Genomic DNA, 16,700 nt, shown 5'->3' on the forward strand with positions numbered 1-16,700 from the left:
AAACTAAATTATTTTTTGAGAGAAGACTGAAATAAAAGTTCCAAGTAGGTATTTTAAGTACTTACCTCTTTCATCAGTTGTAATCCTAGAGAGGCTGTTAATGTAGATTGTTAAAGCTAAGATAAAATCAAGTAAAATATCTGAAAGTCAACACATCGCCACACTCTGTACCATATAGTTTCATGGTCCAGGTTTATCACTTCCATTCAATAATGTGCCAAATCACTTTTTATTTTCTTGCCAATGAGAAATATCAGGATATGTTCACAACTAAGCCATGACAGTTAATGAGGGATAAACGACATTGAGCTCAGAGAATGTGCTATAAACCATCAAAATCCACCACAAAATACACCAAGTATTAAAAATGATGTAGTGCTCATATAATAGTTAGCACTAGGGGTAATGTTCAGGGGCAGAAATGAAGTCTATGAAATCGGCTAGTGACTGTATATTAGGATTAGTGATTCTCAACACTGGCTGCACATTATAATCACCTGGGGAGGTTTAAAAATTCTGATGCCAGAACTTCACTCCCAGAGAGTCTGATTAAATTCATGCAGGGTGTAACCCAGGCATTCCTTTTTTTTTTTTTTAAGGTTCCTGGGGTGATGCTGATGTGAAATCAGGTTTGGGAAATACTGCATTGGAATCTGAGAAGGATGAAGGTAATTCTCTTACAGGAAAAAAGATGACTTAATCAGGTGGTTCTGGCCATTATAACTTATATAAAAATCCAAAATTTTCAGATCAAATCTTTCCCTTTATTTCCTCATCTTCCAGGTCTTATCCAAAACTCCATGCTTGGACTTTAGGTTATTTCCTATAGGTCTGTCTCTCCTGTTTTCATTCTTCCTTCATATTTCCATCTTGCACAACCATAACAAATGGTTTTCCTTGTATCAAGAACTCTGCTATGTACTGGAGGAACCAGAGATCAAATACCAGAGGAACAGAGGAACCAGAGATCAAATGATCAAATTGCCAACATCTGTTGAATCATTGAAACAGCAAGAGAGTTCCAGAAAAACATCTACTTCTGTTTTATTGACTACGCCAAAAACTGTGACTGTATGGATCACAACAAACTGTGGAAAATTCTTCAAGATATAGGAATACCAGACTAGTTTACCTGCCTCCTGAGAAATCTGTATGCAGGTCAAGAAGCAACAATTAGAACTGGACATGGAACAATAGACTGGTTCCAAATTGGGAAAGGAGTACGTCAAGGCTGTATATTGTCACCCTGCCTATTTAACTTATATGCAGAGTACATCATGCGAAATGCCAGACTGGATGAAGCACAAGCTGGAAACAAGATTTCCGGGAGAAATATCAATAACCTCAGATACGCAGATGACACCAACCCTTATGGCAGAAAGCAAAGAACTAAAGAACCTCTTGATGAAAGTGAAAGAGGAGAGTGAAAAAGTTGGCTTAAAACTCAACCTTCAGAAAACTAAGATCATGGCATCTGGTCCCATCACTTTATGGCAAATAGATGGGGAAACAGTGGAAACAGTGAGGGACTTTATTTTTCTGGGCTCCAAAATCATTGCAGATGGTGACTGCAGCCATGAAATTAAAAGACGTTTGCTCCTTGGGAGAAAAGCTATGACCAACCTAGACAGCATATTAAAAAGCAGAGACCTTTGCCAATAAAGGTCCATCTAGTCAAAGCTATAGTTTTTCCAGTAGTCATGTATGGATGTGAAAGTTGGACTATAAAGAAAGCTGAGTGCCAAAGAATTGATGCTTTTGAACGGTGGTGTTGGAGAAGACTCTTGAGAGTCCCTTGGACTGCAAGGAGATCCAACCAGTCCATCCTAAAGGAGATCAGTCCTGAATATTCATTGGAAGGACTGATGCTGAAGCTGAAACTCCAATACTGTGGCCACCTGATGGGAAGAACGGACTCATTGGAAAAGACCCTGATGCTGGGAAAGATTGAAGGCAGGAGGAGAAGGGGATGACAGAGGATGAGATGGTTGGATGGCATCACCGACTTGATGGACATGAGTTTGAGCAAGCTCTGGGAGTTGGTGATGGACAGGGAAGCCTGGCATGCTGCAGTCCGGGGGGTCGCAGAGTCGGACACGACTGAGCGACTGAACTGAACTGAATTGCTATTACAGAAGGTACACAGTCTGTATTTTCAGCTTGGCTTTCACTGCAAGCTCTGTCATCATCTAATGGAATCATTTTTCTGCTCAGTTTCCTCATTTGCACCAAATTAGTCAGGGTTGATAACTTCTAAGAATCTTTTCAGCTCTACAATTGTAAATTCTCTATTTCATTACCCATCCCACCAGTAAATATCCATTTGGCACAGTAAAGAATCACCTGCCAACGCAGGAAACACAAGAGATGCATGTTGATCCTTGGGTTGGGAAGATCCCTTGGAGGAGGAAATGGCAACCCACTCCAGTATTCTTGCCTGGAAATCCCACGGACAGAGGAGCCTGGAGGGCTGCAGTCCATGGGGTCACAAAGAGTCAGACACACATACTCATAACTCATCTTTTGCACATACTCATCTTTTGTAGCTTTCCCAAATATTTCTAAATTAAGTCCATCAAAATCCTCTCTACTGCCCTACTTATTTCTTGCTCCTTTCCCTCCAATGTCATCATTATTTATGCTGTTTCTTCTCCTGAACTGTTTTCATTTCCCCTTAGCCTATCACATCCTCAGTCACCTGGCTCAAGTTCACCTCCTCCAGAGGCTTTTAGGAAATGGTACCACCTTACACCCATCATATTCTTACTCTAAGATATGATGAGTACTTTGTAGTGTAGACCTTCTTTACTCAAAGTTTGGTCCATGAGCCAGAAACTCTTGGACACCTGTTATACATGCAGAATCCCATCCTGCTCCTGAGTCTGCATGTCAACCAGATGCCAGGTGACTTCAATGCACATTGAACTTTGAGATGCACTGTTCTGCAACAGTTTAGTAGCTTCTTTAAAGCTTCAGTGATGGCTCAGTGTTAGTAAAGAATCCTCCTGCCAATGCAAGAGACTCTGGTTCAATCCCTGGGTGGGGAAGATCCTCTAGAGAAGGAAATGGCAACCCACTCCAGTATTCTTGCCTGGGAAATCCCATGGATAGAGGAGCCTGGCCACAGTTCATGGGGCCACAAAAGAGTTGGAAACAGCTTAGCGACTCAACAACAAAGCATCTTCTTTGCGTTTCTAGTTTATTTCTTACTTGGATATCTTTAGAGGTTTTCAGATCAGAGATCCTATCTCCTAATTAAAAAAAAAATTCAATCAAAACTTCTAGTACCCTGAACTAGAATAGCAGCACCCTGAACTATTTGTTGAATGAATGAATGCCCTTCCTGTTGACCAAATACAATTATGACAGTCAACTCAGAATTTAGTTTTAATGGTTGATAAATACTATGATGGGCTTACAGAACTTTAGCGATCTTGAGGAAACATCTCACCAAATCTACTTTTTTTTTACAGATGAAGAAACTGGAGGCCCAGAGAGGGGAATGACTGCAGCTGGGAGGGCTGGTATAACACCTTCTATAATGCTCAGATCATACTTTTTACTTTTCCAGTTTCAGCAGCACCAATCTTGACACCGCCAAAGTAACAAGTAATCACCTCAAACAAATGCTCAGCAATTCAGGGGGATTCATTTAACTCAAGCGTTTACTCAAAGATTATATGCTTTTGCGTTGTAGACTCTCCATCACAATTCAGAGTGCTTATCATGTGTCTGAGAGACTGGTAAAGGCCGAGGATACTGAAATAACCATGAAATAACTGAAATAACTTGGCTTTCTGAAGGTCACTGTCTAATGCAGAAAGTCAGGGCAGAGGAAAAACAAAACATGAAGACACTGAAAAACGGGAGCCCTTCACCTAGACCCTTACAGACAGTGTATAGTGCAGCACCACGGATTTATGGAAGAAAATGCAGTCGGCTCTAAGTCTGATACATTTCTTTCTTCCCCTTACAATCTTAAACTCTTCTGAGCCCTCTGATTCTGTGTGTGCGTGTGTGTACGTGTGTGATTCCAGCACAATGCAGAACACAGTGAGGCCGCAGTGAAACAAGTCAATACTTTCAAAGCCCACTTTATCTACAAGGACAAGTTTCATTTTCTTTTCCCTTTTTACATGAGTAAATGCTATAGTCACCATAGGTGGAAAAAAGGTCCCCTCTCATCGAACCGGGCCCAGCACCCGAGCCTTCCTGTAGAGCTCGCGCCAGTGGGGGAATCCGCAGAGAGCTAGCGGGCCGCGGCGCCCAGCCGCATCCCGGGCGCGAGGAGCCAGGAGCGCCCGCACAGCCTCGCCAGGAACGCCCGCACAGCCTCGCCAGGAACGCGCCGGCCGCCCTGGGACCGGCGGGGCGGGGCGGGGCCGGGCGCAGCGCCTCCCCGACCTGGGCCGCGCGGCTCCCGGCGCATTCCAGCACCCTCCTCCCGCGCGCCGCGCTCGCTCCCCCGACAGCTGATTCATTGGCTCGGCCGCCCAGACAGCCTGGCGCCGGCCGCGTGACGTCACCCATTCACCGAGCCCGCCTCCCCCCCTCCGCTGGCGCCGGCCGGGCGGTCGCCTTGACAACGCCGACGCCAGCCGGCACAATGACTTCCAGCTGGAGCATCCCAGGCAGCCCGCGCGCTCTCGCGCTATCGCTGAGCCTAGGAGCGCGGGGGTGGGTTTCTTTTCTTTTCTTTCTCTCTTTCTCTTTTTCTCCAGGCTCCTGCGGGTTCCCCCTGCCGGGAAATGCTCTCCCTCTAGTTTTCTAGGGCTCTAATCCCAGTCTCTCCTGAAGCGTGCTTGCGGCCTCCCTTCCTCCGTCGCGGTCTCCCTGGGCTCTGTGTTTTGCTGGGCAGCATCCCATGCTGGGCTCGGCAGACCTACTGGCGGTTGGGTTCAGCCCTTGGAAGCGCTCACACCTGCAGAGTCTAGGCTCCTGCCAAAAGGCGTAAGGCAAAAGGAGGAAAATTTATTGCCATAATAGCGAAAATTATAAACCTCGGCTGTCCTAGAGAAGAATGTTGGAGTAGGTGTTGATTACCTCCCACGATCGCAAAACAACGTTCTTTAAGAAAGAGTTTTGCGCTATCCCCTCTTAAAACGCGGCGGTTCTTATTTTGCTTTTAAAGCAGACTTCAAGACTTTTAGGAACTTGAAGTTAGGGACTGGACGCTTCCAAAACGATGAATCATCCCAGGAGAGAAAACATATCTGGGAAGTTGTAGTGGTGTAAATAAGAATGGAGAGTATTTGCAAGGAGAGGGAGGGAGGGAGAGAGAAAGAAGGAGAGATGGAAGAGATTGCTGGTTTTCCGAGTAAGGCAAATAGTTCAGTGTGCACCCCATTTCCACCCTCACCCCAGCCCACCCCCATCCAAAACTCTTTAAGCCCTGAAGGTGGGGGAGTTGGGGAGGTGAAGGGAGTGAAGAAGATTTAGCTATTGACCAGGGTTGGGTGGGAGGTAATACTTTATGCTTTATTTCACTTTTATTTTTTTGACAAACTTCTTGCTTCAGAACATCTGCATTTTTGGAAGTAAGTCCATAACAGAACTAAGCGAAACCCTCCCACGGATAGCATAAATTTGCATTGCCGAAGCTGCTGGTCTGCGGGATTCTGGAGCCGGGAGGAGGCAAATTCCCTTTCCAGCTCTTGCAAAAGTACCTCCAGTAAAAACAAGCACTTTGGCCCCTTTCTACTTTTCATTAGCCCAGATTTCAGCATATACTTCTTTGCTGTATTTGTTGTTTATATGTTTAGTTCTGTCTTCAAATGGATTTTAAACACTTCGAAGGCAGAGAAGGACTCTCCTAAACTTTACATCTACCGACTCAGTTGAATAGATGATGCACAGTGAGTATCTTTGGATGATGGTGCTAAGGAGTGATTACTAAGCACATTAGGCACAATTATTTGTAAAGAGACTACGACGTAGTAGTTGATGATCATTAATATAACTAATGTATTAGAATTCACGATCAAGATTGCAGTATTTACTTTTCACGTTTCCCAGGAAACTGCCGGTGGCAGTCATCAGTTTGTTAATTTTTTTTCTTTAAACCCACGAACTCATTTTGTTACCCATCAAAAATGAGGACTCAGTGAAACATTAATTTTCTAAAATTGCTGCATATTTAAGTGTGATTGTAATTACTCCTAAGCATTTTAAAATTATAACATCCATACCAAGTGTTTTAGAATCCAAAGAACAATCTATTGGGGTTGACATTTTTTGTATAAAAATTGGTCTATAACTTAACAGATCACTGATTATCCCAGCCACAGTATTTGGATTCATTTAAATGCCAGGTTTCAACATGGGGGGCACAATTTAAACTAGATCTGCATATTTATTTTTTCCCCTTCCTTTCTGTCTTCAACTAGACTTAATCACAGGTATTTCACTTACCTGCGTTAGCTGCCAGTGGTTCCAACCCTAGCCACACTTGAGTGTTACCCTAAGAACTTTTTAAAAAATATGCTTGGCTAGGTTCCTTCTCTAGAGATTTTTGTTTACTTGGTCTGGGGTATGGCCTGGGACATCTTTTTTTTAAAGTTAATTTCCCCTATTGATTCACAGAAAGTTACAAGTATAGTACAGCAAGGTTCCATATATCCTTTACTTTGTTTCCATCTTGGTTTACATTTACATAACTATAAAACAGTTGCAAGATCAGGAAACTGACATTGGTGTGAAGTGTTCCTGAAATTCCGTGTCATCTCATCATTTGCAGATTGTTGTAGCCACTAGCACAGTCAAGGCCTGGGACCATTCTAACACAACTAAGATCTTCCTGGTGTCATCCTTTGTAGTAACCCAGCCCCCACCATCGGAGAAGGCAATGGCACCCCACTCCAGTACTCTTGCCTGGAAAATCCCATGGACGGAAGAGCCTGTTAGGCTGCAATCCATGGGGTCGCTGAGGGTCGGACATGACTGAGCGACTTCACTTTCACTTTTCACTTTCATGCATTGGAGAAGGAAATGGCAACCCACTTCAGTGTTCTTGCCTGGAGAATCCCAGGGACGGGGGAGCCTGGTGGGATGCTGTCTATGGTGTCGCACAGAGTTGGACATGACTGAAGTGACTTAGCATAGCATAGCCCCCACCATTCCCGAGGGTTGACAGCTATTTGCCTATTCTTCATCTCTATTATTTTGCCCTGAGAAAGATTATATAAATTGATTCTTACAAGCTTGTGACCTGCGGAGATTGGCTTTTTTCACTCATCACAATGCTCTTCAGATCCATACAAGGTGTTGCATGTAACAGCAGTTTGTTCCTTTCTGTTACCGAGAGGGATTTCATCATATGGCTGTACCACCGTTTAATTATTCACCTATTGTAGGACATTGTGTTTGTTTCCTTTCTTGGGGGCTGTTCCAAAGAAAGCTGCTATGAACATTCACTTAAAGGTTCTTCTGTGGACATAAATTGTCATTTCTCTGGGATAAATGCCCAAGAGTGTGATTGCTGGCTCATATGGTAAAGTATATGTTTAGTTTTTTAAGAAACTGCCAAACTATTTTCCAGAAATGCTGTACTATTTTACTTTTCCAACACTCATGCACGAGAAAGCCAGTTTCTCCTATCCTTGCCAGCATTTTTTAACTGTTCCAATATGTGTCTAGTGATATCCCACTATGATATTATTAATTTGCAGTTTCCTAATGATTAGTAATGTTGAACATCTTTTAGTGTCTTTATTTGCCATCCACATATCCTCTTCAGTGAAATTTCTCTTCCTATTTTTTTGCCCATTTTTGTATTAGATTGCTTTGTTTCTTTTGAGTTTTGAGAATTGTTCATAAATGCTAGATACAGATCCTTTATCAGACATGGGATTTGCAACTAGTTTGTCCCAGTCTTTTTATACTTTTAAAAGGTTCTGTTGGAGAATAAAGCTTTTAATTTTGAGGAAGACCAATATTTTGATTTTTTTTTAAAGTATCATGCTTTTGGTGTTGTGTCTAAGAAATTTCCACCACATCCTGGATCTTGAAGATTTTCTATGTTTTCCTTTAAAAGTTTTATAATTTCACATTTTACATTTAAGTGTGTAATTCATTTTAAGTTCATTATTATATAAGGTGTCAAGTTTAGATCCAGATGCAAAACAAAAACCAATCACTGTCATGCTGTACACCTGAAACTAACACAGTTTTGTAAATCCACTCTTCTTCAATAAAAAAAGACTCAGACAAGTTAGAATTTTAGTAAATGCCAAAAATGCATCTCTAGCCTTGTGCCATAAGCTGTAGGGTACTGATGTTCACTGTTATCAGTTGCATGAATCATCTTGGCAATTGAGTGTAAAAATTCAATATATGTATTTTTGTGGGCTTCCCTGGTGGCTCAGTGGCGAAGAATTGGTCTGTCAATTCAGGAGATGTGAGTTCAATCCCTAGATTGAGAAGATCCCCTGCAGAAGGAAATGTCAACCCACTCCAGTGTTCTTGCCTGGGAAATTCCATGGACGGAGTTTGGCGGGCTACAGTCCATGGGGTCACAAAGAGTCAGACATGACTTAGTGACTGAACAGCAACATTTCCCTTGTTATGTTTTAAAGTTTTTGGTTCTGAAGAACATCTGTTCCTCTCTCTCTGCCTCATTCTGTCTCTGTTTTTTTCTTAAATCCAGGCAACAAGAAAGCATTCTATCTTTTCTGTAATTTAAATGGTTTTTAGCAGGTCTAATTTATTTCAAAAGATCTGAATACCGACTCCTGGCTAAACAGAACTCTGTAGTCCACTAATTACAGAGGTATTTGTGCCAAACCTTATTCCTTTATGTCTTCCTTGTTGGTATGCTTACATTCAGTCACTCCTTGTACAGCATCTCCTATAGTAAGACAGAGTATATCACAGCTAAAGTTAGTTTTTGTTTGTTTTTAGCCATACCACATGGCATGTGGGATCTTAGTTTCCTGACCAGGGATGGAACCCATGCCCTCTGCATTGGAACACAGAGCTTAACCACTGGACCACCAAGGAAGTCTTTTATAGCTGATGGTTAGTTTTATACTATAATGAGGAATCCCTGTCCGTTAGATATGAACTGGGGCTGCCAATTCCATTACTGACGACTTGCTAACATTAAACCAATGCTAAGAGTAAAGCAGAGTGATAGAAAGGATATCTAATTTATGGTACATGTTAATGAAAAAAGGATATACGTATATGTTCATATACATGTGTGTGTGTGTTTTCTTTTTCCCCTCCACTTTGCCCCATGCCCCCCTATCTACACACCTCTACGGAGTGTCCATTCCTTTGTTGCCGGCACTAGGTCACATTCTTGTCCCTTAGACTCAGTGGGAGACTTCCAGCCCTTTGTGTTTGGACTAAGTAGAATGTTACCCTATGACCATGTATTAAAAAAAAAAAAGAAAGAAATAACCTTACAATCATTTGAAACAAAGCCAATTATTACTTTTTAAAAGCTACCTGCTTTCAATTAAGCAGGAAATTATCTAAGGAACCACTTAATTTGCCTTGGTCTGTAGTCTCACAACTGCTTTATGCTGAGTGGAGCATGAAATTAAATATGTAACAACGATTCTAATGGTTATGTTTCAGAATCCAGCATTTTAGAATCTTAAGTATTCTGAGTGGTGACAGATACAAAATGTACAACTCAAAGAATAGGACTGGATTGAGTTTGAGAAAAAAATGCAGAATGTTATTAATGTCCTCTTGGTATTTTATATATTTGTATGTGTATATATATTTTAAACTGAGTTTAAAAAAAATCTTCTATTAATTTATACATGCAGGAAGGATAGCCATGCCTATATAGAAAAATCTCTTTGATTTACAACAAAATGCCACTTTTTTTTTTTTTCACATGGAGATTTTTACACTAGTTTTCTGGATCCAAATATAATGTAGATTATGCCAAGCTATATTAGAAGAAAAGGTCATAATAAATTTTCACCATTTTGTGCAGAAATGCTAATACTAAATCATTGTTCGAGATATCTGTCTTTGTTGAGAGCCAGAACTACAGACTATTTGCAGTGGAGAAACTGTTTATGTAGACATATAAGGACACTAGTTTATGCAAGAAATTTTAGAAGCTTTGCTAAGATGACACTTCAATCAGTACTTAACAATGTTGTAAATGCTAGATGGTTCTCAGAGCCTCTTATTTATTTAAAACATTTTTTACAACTTTAAAACTATTTTTATACTAGATAAATCTTTTCAAACACTAATCATTACGAGTAAACATTAAAAAAAAATCTCTGTGTAAATGTGGATAAAAGCATCCGTGTTCTTTTGTAGTTTGTATTCCAAACCAACCCTTTTCTCTCTCTCTTTCTCTCTTTTTAAACTGAGTCAGGAATTCTGGCAGTTTTACCAGGGAATTTTGACAAATAGAAAAATTTGACTAGATATCTTCCCCTGCTCTCCCTATACCCCGCCTTGCCCCATTCCCCCACCATATGTGATTCAGGAGAAGTTCGAGCTGAAATGGCTTGCAAGGTAACAAAGTTACTCTGAAACGCATTTATTTGATGCTAAAGATGCCTAGTCTCTATCATTGAATCTCTCCATACTTGATGATATTGTTAAAAACATTTTTCTGTTTTAGTAAACAATTTTCTATAAAAATTCTCTGAGAAGCAACAATTAGACCTCTAATTGTTGGCAGCCCCGGAGGAGGACGTGGCTACCCACGCCAATAGTCTTACCTGGAGAATCCTGTAGACAGAGGCGCCTGGTGGGCTACAATCCATAGGGTTGCAAAGAGTCGGACATGACTGAAGTGACTTAGCATGCACACTCACATATATCATTTTAGAACAAAAAGTTTCTCCTGCATTTGTCCTTCAGTTTTTTGTTTTAATCAGAGAGTGAGCATTAACCTGAATCCCAGAGTCCTTGTGCCAGAATCTGTGCAACCTGGAGAGAATGGCTGAACCTCTCTGATCCAGGTTCCTGTAAACTGCAGCATTGTTTATGTGTGCGATGGACATAATAACTGTCTATCCAAATAGTGAGGATTTCTTGGGATAAGGTAAGACAAACATCCCTTAAAGTGACTAACACACAGTAGGACTTCGTTATCAAGATTTAAGTGGCTCCAATTAAATGGTGGATCATCTCGGCTCTTTTTTTTTTTTCTTTCCTAGTTTATGTTCTGTTGTGGCAGGTCTTGTGACAAATGCTTCATGTCTGTTATTTCATTTAATTCTCCCAACAGCTTGACGAGCTCAGTCCTAATATTATTATCTCATTTTACAGCTGAGGAAGTCAGAACACAGATACTGATGATATGATCGTGTATGCCCATTTCAGACAGACAGAAACAGGTAGGGGTGACATCCGGAATTCAAGAGGCCTCTCTGCCTGAAACTCAGCCAGAAGTTTTCCCTGCTTGTCAGACCTATGTGCCTTATCGTTGCTGTTGTTTAGTTGCTAAATTGTGTCTGACTCTCTTGCGACCTCATAGACTGTAGCCCACCAGGCTCCTCTGTCCATGAGATTTCCCAGCTGAGAGTACTGGAGTAGGTTACCATTTCCTTCTCCAGAGGGTCTTTCCGACCTGGATATTGAACCCACATCTCCTGCATTGATGGGTGGATTCTTTACCACTGAGCCACCAGGGATGCTCTTCTACCTTATTATAATATCAGCCTGCAAAACAGTCTTCCACTTTGTGCATCTTTTGACATGAAATATTAGTGACCGAGTAAAGGATAGTGATGCTTCTAATGATGTTAGGATTGAAATGGACAGACTTCAGCACATGGAATTTATTCCCAGCAAGGCCAAGGCTTTGCTACAATAAAAGATATTATAGAACAGTCCAATTGCATTTATTAGACAAGCACTGAAATGCACATGTAAAGATATAAATAATGCCTTTCTGTACCTGGGGGTATGATTTATTTATGCACAAGGGGGTTTACTCTTCCAGTTAATGAGTGGGGTCTATGCACACAGTGTCCATTAGTGCTAACAAATGATGTGTGTGTGGTGTAATAGATCACTGTGCTGAGCACGTGGTGCTCCCTGCCAGGAAGTAGATCTATAGACTATAATTTGTACATGTGATATCACACCTATGAAACCAAGAAAATGAATTAATTACACTCACAAATGTTTGGTGGAATGACAATTTCAAGAGTTAACAAATTCTTTAAGAAATAGGAGAAAGCGCTTTACTAGGAAATAATTGGGTGATATTTTAAAAATCTCAACGTTCGGGAAAAGGCATTTAATCCAAAGGAGTGAATCTGAAGACAGGACCTAAACTAATATTTTAGTTCAGTTCAGTTCAGTCGCTCAGTTGTGTCCGACTCTTTGCGACCACATGAATTGCATAATATTTAGAACCCTGCAATTCACAAGTCAAAATTGGTCTTGATTTGGATTAGAGGTATCATTTGATCTTAAGGATGTAGAACTAGCCTTTACCTAGCTATGCAGTCACTCCTGAGAGCCTGATGTGGCTCCAGGAAATAGAGTTTCTTGTTATTTCTTTTCATGGAAAGTAGAATTAGAAAATGAAAATGTATTTGGTTTCAGGGACCAATAACCAATGCTCAGCTGGTAAAATGTACCAGGTTTTCAAAATAAATGACCCAAATCTTAGGGTTTCATCCGTCTTCACAACATGCCTTCTGACTGTGGGCCACAGGGAACCGCAAACTTTTCTTTCAAGCTATTCCTAGTGCCTGTGGCTGCCATGCCACAAAAAAAAAAAAAGGAAAAAAAGAGAGAGAACAGCAACACCAAGCTACGTTCTTGTGTGGTTTCTGTATGTTTTCTTTCTCTCTTTGCTTGTAATGTACACTCTCTTACTGATATACGATGAAGAGTGAGCAACAGGTGTGTATGCCAGTTGGACACCTGTATCAAAAAGTAAACTCAGCTTAAAGAGAAGGAAAGAAGAAAATACAACTACTTAAGCTTTGTATTTCTGGAAGACAATTACAAGTCTAGTCCTAACTTTATTTGGATTTACTCCCTGCCTGTGTTTGAATGCTAGACTTTTTATACTAAGCAAAGTCTAAGCATGCAGTGAATAAGCAAAAAAGTTCATGAAAGGGACTTCTCTTGGGAAGCCACAAAAACAGAACATTATTTTAGAAGATACTAGAATGATGATCAGGACATTATTTTTCTTATCTAATATTATATGGTTAGAGGAACACAGATTCAGCTCTCTGGTTTGCTACATTATGCTCTTATGACTCAGTTTCTTATTTGTCAAATGGGTATAGGAACATGTCTCTGCAATGAGCAGGAAAGTTACATAAGGTGGATGAGATATCATAATGTTTAAAAGACTACTATTTTTTAAGCAAAGTGTTATGAAACATCATTAATCAACATTGTTAAAATAATGGTACAAACCATATCAAGAATATCTTGACCATAAGGCCCTATGAGGAAATGTTCTAGAGCATTTAGCTAATTCTGTTGATACTATGTATAAAATAGATGGCTAATGAGAACTACTGTATAGAACAGGGAACTCTACTTAATGCACCATGGTGACCTGAATGTGAGGAAAGTCCAAAAGAGAATGGACTTATGGTGGTGCCGGTGGTAGAGAACCCACCTGCCAGGACAGGAGAGCTAAGAGACAACCAGTTCAATCCCTGGGTAGGGAAGGTCCCCTGGAGGAGGGCAAGGCAACCCACTCTAGTCTTCTTGCCTGGAGAATCCCACAGACAGAGGAGCCTGGCGGAGTACAGGCCATAGGGTCTCCAAGAGTTGGAGGTGACCAAAGCAACTTACCATGTACACATGCATAGGTTTGTGCGTGGCTGATTCATCTTGCTGTACAGTAGAAACTAACACAGCACTGTAGCTCAACTATACTCCAATAAAATTAATTTAAAAAGAAAAAATAAATCTCTAATTATATTGGCTATTAGGAACCTATGATAGTCAGTTTTCAAAGTATATCTTGAATGAGGAACTAATGAGTAAATGAGTGCCTATTTCACTTTTCACTTTGGGATTAAATAATTAAAGGCCATAGAAAAGGAATTGCAAATATACAGCATGTGTACCACTTATCCAGTCTGCTTTACTAATTTTATTGCTGAGAGTGAAGATAAACTCAGATTTTCTCAATAGAGGACCTCAAGTCATCCCTATTAGTCAACTGGAATTCATTTGCAAGAAAGTGTATTTGCAATCCTGAAATATTTAGTGTTAGTCACTCAGTAATATTTAGAGAGATTAATAATCAAAGGGGGCAGGGTTAATGACGGGTGTGACACTTATCTGGGGCCTTTTAACACTTGACAATCATGAGTATATTCAAACATACCATGAGTTTGAGCAAATTCTGGGAGATAATGAATGACAGGGAAGCCTGATGTGCTGCAGTCCGTGGGATTGCAAAGAGCTGGACACAACTGAGCCACTGAACAACAACAAGAAGGACATGGGTTTCCCTGGTGGCTCAGGAGTAAGGAATCCACCCGCCAATGAAGGAGATGCGGGTTCGATCCCTGGGTTTGGAAGATCCTCTGGAGAAGGAAATGGCAACCCGCTGCAGTATTCTTGCCTGGGGTATCCCATGGACAGAGGAGCCTGACTAGCTACAGTCCACGGGGTTGCAAAAAGTCAGATATGGCTTTGTGTCTAAACAGCAAGGGCAACAAGAATACCAGAACACAGAAGAGTTGGAGGATACATATATCCCCCAAAGAGATGCCACTTTTGTGATAGCATATGCCAATGTGGCATCTAGTGTGTGATAAGTAGAGAAAGTATATTGATATGAAGACAATTACACATAGAAAGTGAAGTCGTGCAGTCGTGTCCAACTCTTTGCTACCCCGTGGAGTATAGCCCACCAGGCTCCTCTGTCCATGGGATTTTCCAGGCAAAAATACTGGAGTGGGTTGCCATTTCCTTCTCCAGGGGATCTTCCCAACCCAGGATCAAACCCAAGTCTCCCGCATTGCAGGCAGATGCTTTAACCTCTGAGCCACCAGGGAAGCCCCATTACACATAGAAATTGTCTATAATTTACAAAGCAATTATTATTGCTACTGTTGACAATAGAAAGGGAGGAAATAAGGAAGAAAAAGAAATTTCTTACTTTTTTCTGGCAGTACCTGAGTTAAAAGCAAGGGTAGGTTAAAATGAAGCTCTCTTGGGATTTCCTTAGGGGTCCAGTGGTTAAGACTTCATCTTACAATGTAGCGGATTCAGACTTGATCCCTGGTTGGGAAGCTAAGATCCTACATGCTTCATGGCCAACATACCAAAACATAAAGCAGAAGCAATATTATAGCAAATTCAATAAAGACTTTAAGAATGGTCCACAAAAAGAAATCTTTTAAAACATAAATAAAATGAAGTTCTCTTGATTCCAGATTATTCAGTTAGTCTATAAAAAAAATCTAGGCTTATGTATAATTTGTGAAAGTGAAAGTTGCTCAGTCATGTCCGACTCTTTGTGACCCCATGGACTATCCAGTCCATGGAATTCACCAGGCCAGAATACTGGAGTGGGTAGCTTTTCCTTTCTCCAGGGGATCTTCCCAACCCAGGGATCAAACCCAGGTCTCCCGCATTGCAGGCCGATTCTTTACCAGCTGAGCCACAAGGGAAGCCATTTCAAAACCCAAAGTAAAGAAATGGAATACGTGTGGTACATACAAAGATGGATAAGATGGGGGTCCCTGTCCTTGAGGGGCCCAGTGTATAAGGAGGAGGTTGTGTTTGCTCAGTCCCTCAGTCGTGTCTGACTTTGTGGAAAGTAAACAAATAATCACGGTTTAATGTGGATGTCCAGGTACCTGGTGAATGAATCAACCACTGGACTATAGTGCTTGTCTCTCTTCCACTGATAGAGACTGAAAGTGAAAGTGAAGTCACTCAGTTGTGTCTGACCCTTTGCGACCTCGTGGACTGTAGCCCACCAGTCTCCTCTGTCCATGGGATTTTCCAGGCAAGAATACTGGAGTGGGTTGCTATTTCCTTCTCCAGGGGATCTTCCCAACCCAGGGATCGAACCCGGGTCTCCCGCATTGCAGGCAGACGCTTTACCCTCTGAGCCACAAGGAAACCTGATAGGGATTCAGTGCAGTTCAGTTCAGTTCAGTCGCTCAGTCGTGTCCGACTCTTTGCAACCCAAGGAATTGCAGCACGCCAGGCCTCCCTGTCCATCACCAACTCCCGGAGTTCACTCAGACTCACGTCCACTGAGTCAGTGATGCCATCCAGCCATCTCATCCTCTGTCACCCCCTTCTCATCCTCCTGCCCCCAATCCCTCCCAGCATCAGAGTCTTTTCCAATGAGTCAACTCTTCGCATGAGGTGGCCAAAGTACTGGAGTTTCAGCTTTAGCATCATTCCTTCCAAAGAAATCCCAGGGCTGATCTCCTTCAGAATGGACTGGTTGGATCTCCTTGCAGTCCAAGGGACTCTCAAGAGTCTTCTCCAACACCACAGTTCAAAAGCATCAATTCTTTGGCGCTCAGCTTTCTTCACAGTCCAACTCTCACATCCATACATGACCACTGGAAAAACCATAGCCTTGACTAGACAGACCTTTCTTGGCAAAGTAATGTCTCTGCTTTTCAATATGCTATCTAGGTTGGTCATAACTTTTCTTCCAAGGAGTAAGTGTCTTTTAATTTCATGGCTGCAGTCACCATCTGCAGTGATTTTGGAGCCCCAAAAAATAAAGTCTGACACTGTTTCCACTGTTTCCC

The sequence above is a fragment of the Bos javanicus genome, chromosome 23 (genome assembly GCF_032452875.1).
Source record: "Bos javanicus breed banteng chromosome 23, ARS-OSU_banteng_1.0, whole genome shotgun sequence".
Classification (NCBI taxonomy): domain Eukaryota; kingdom Metazoa; phylum Chordata; class Mammalia; order Artiodactyla; family Bovidae; genus Bos; species Bos javanicus.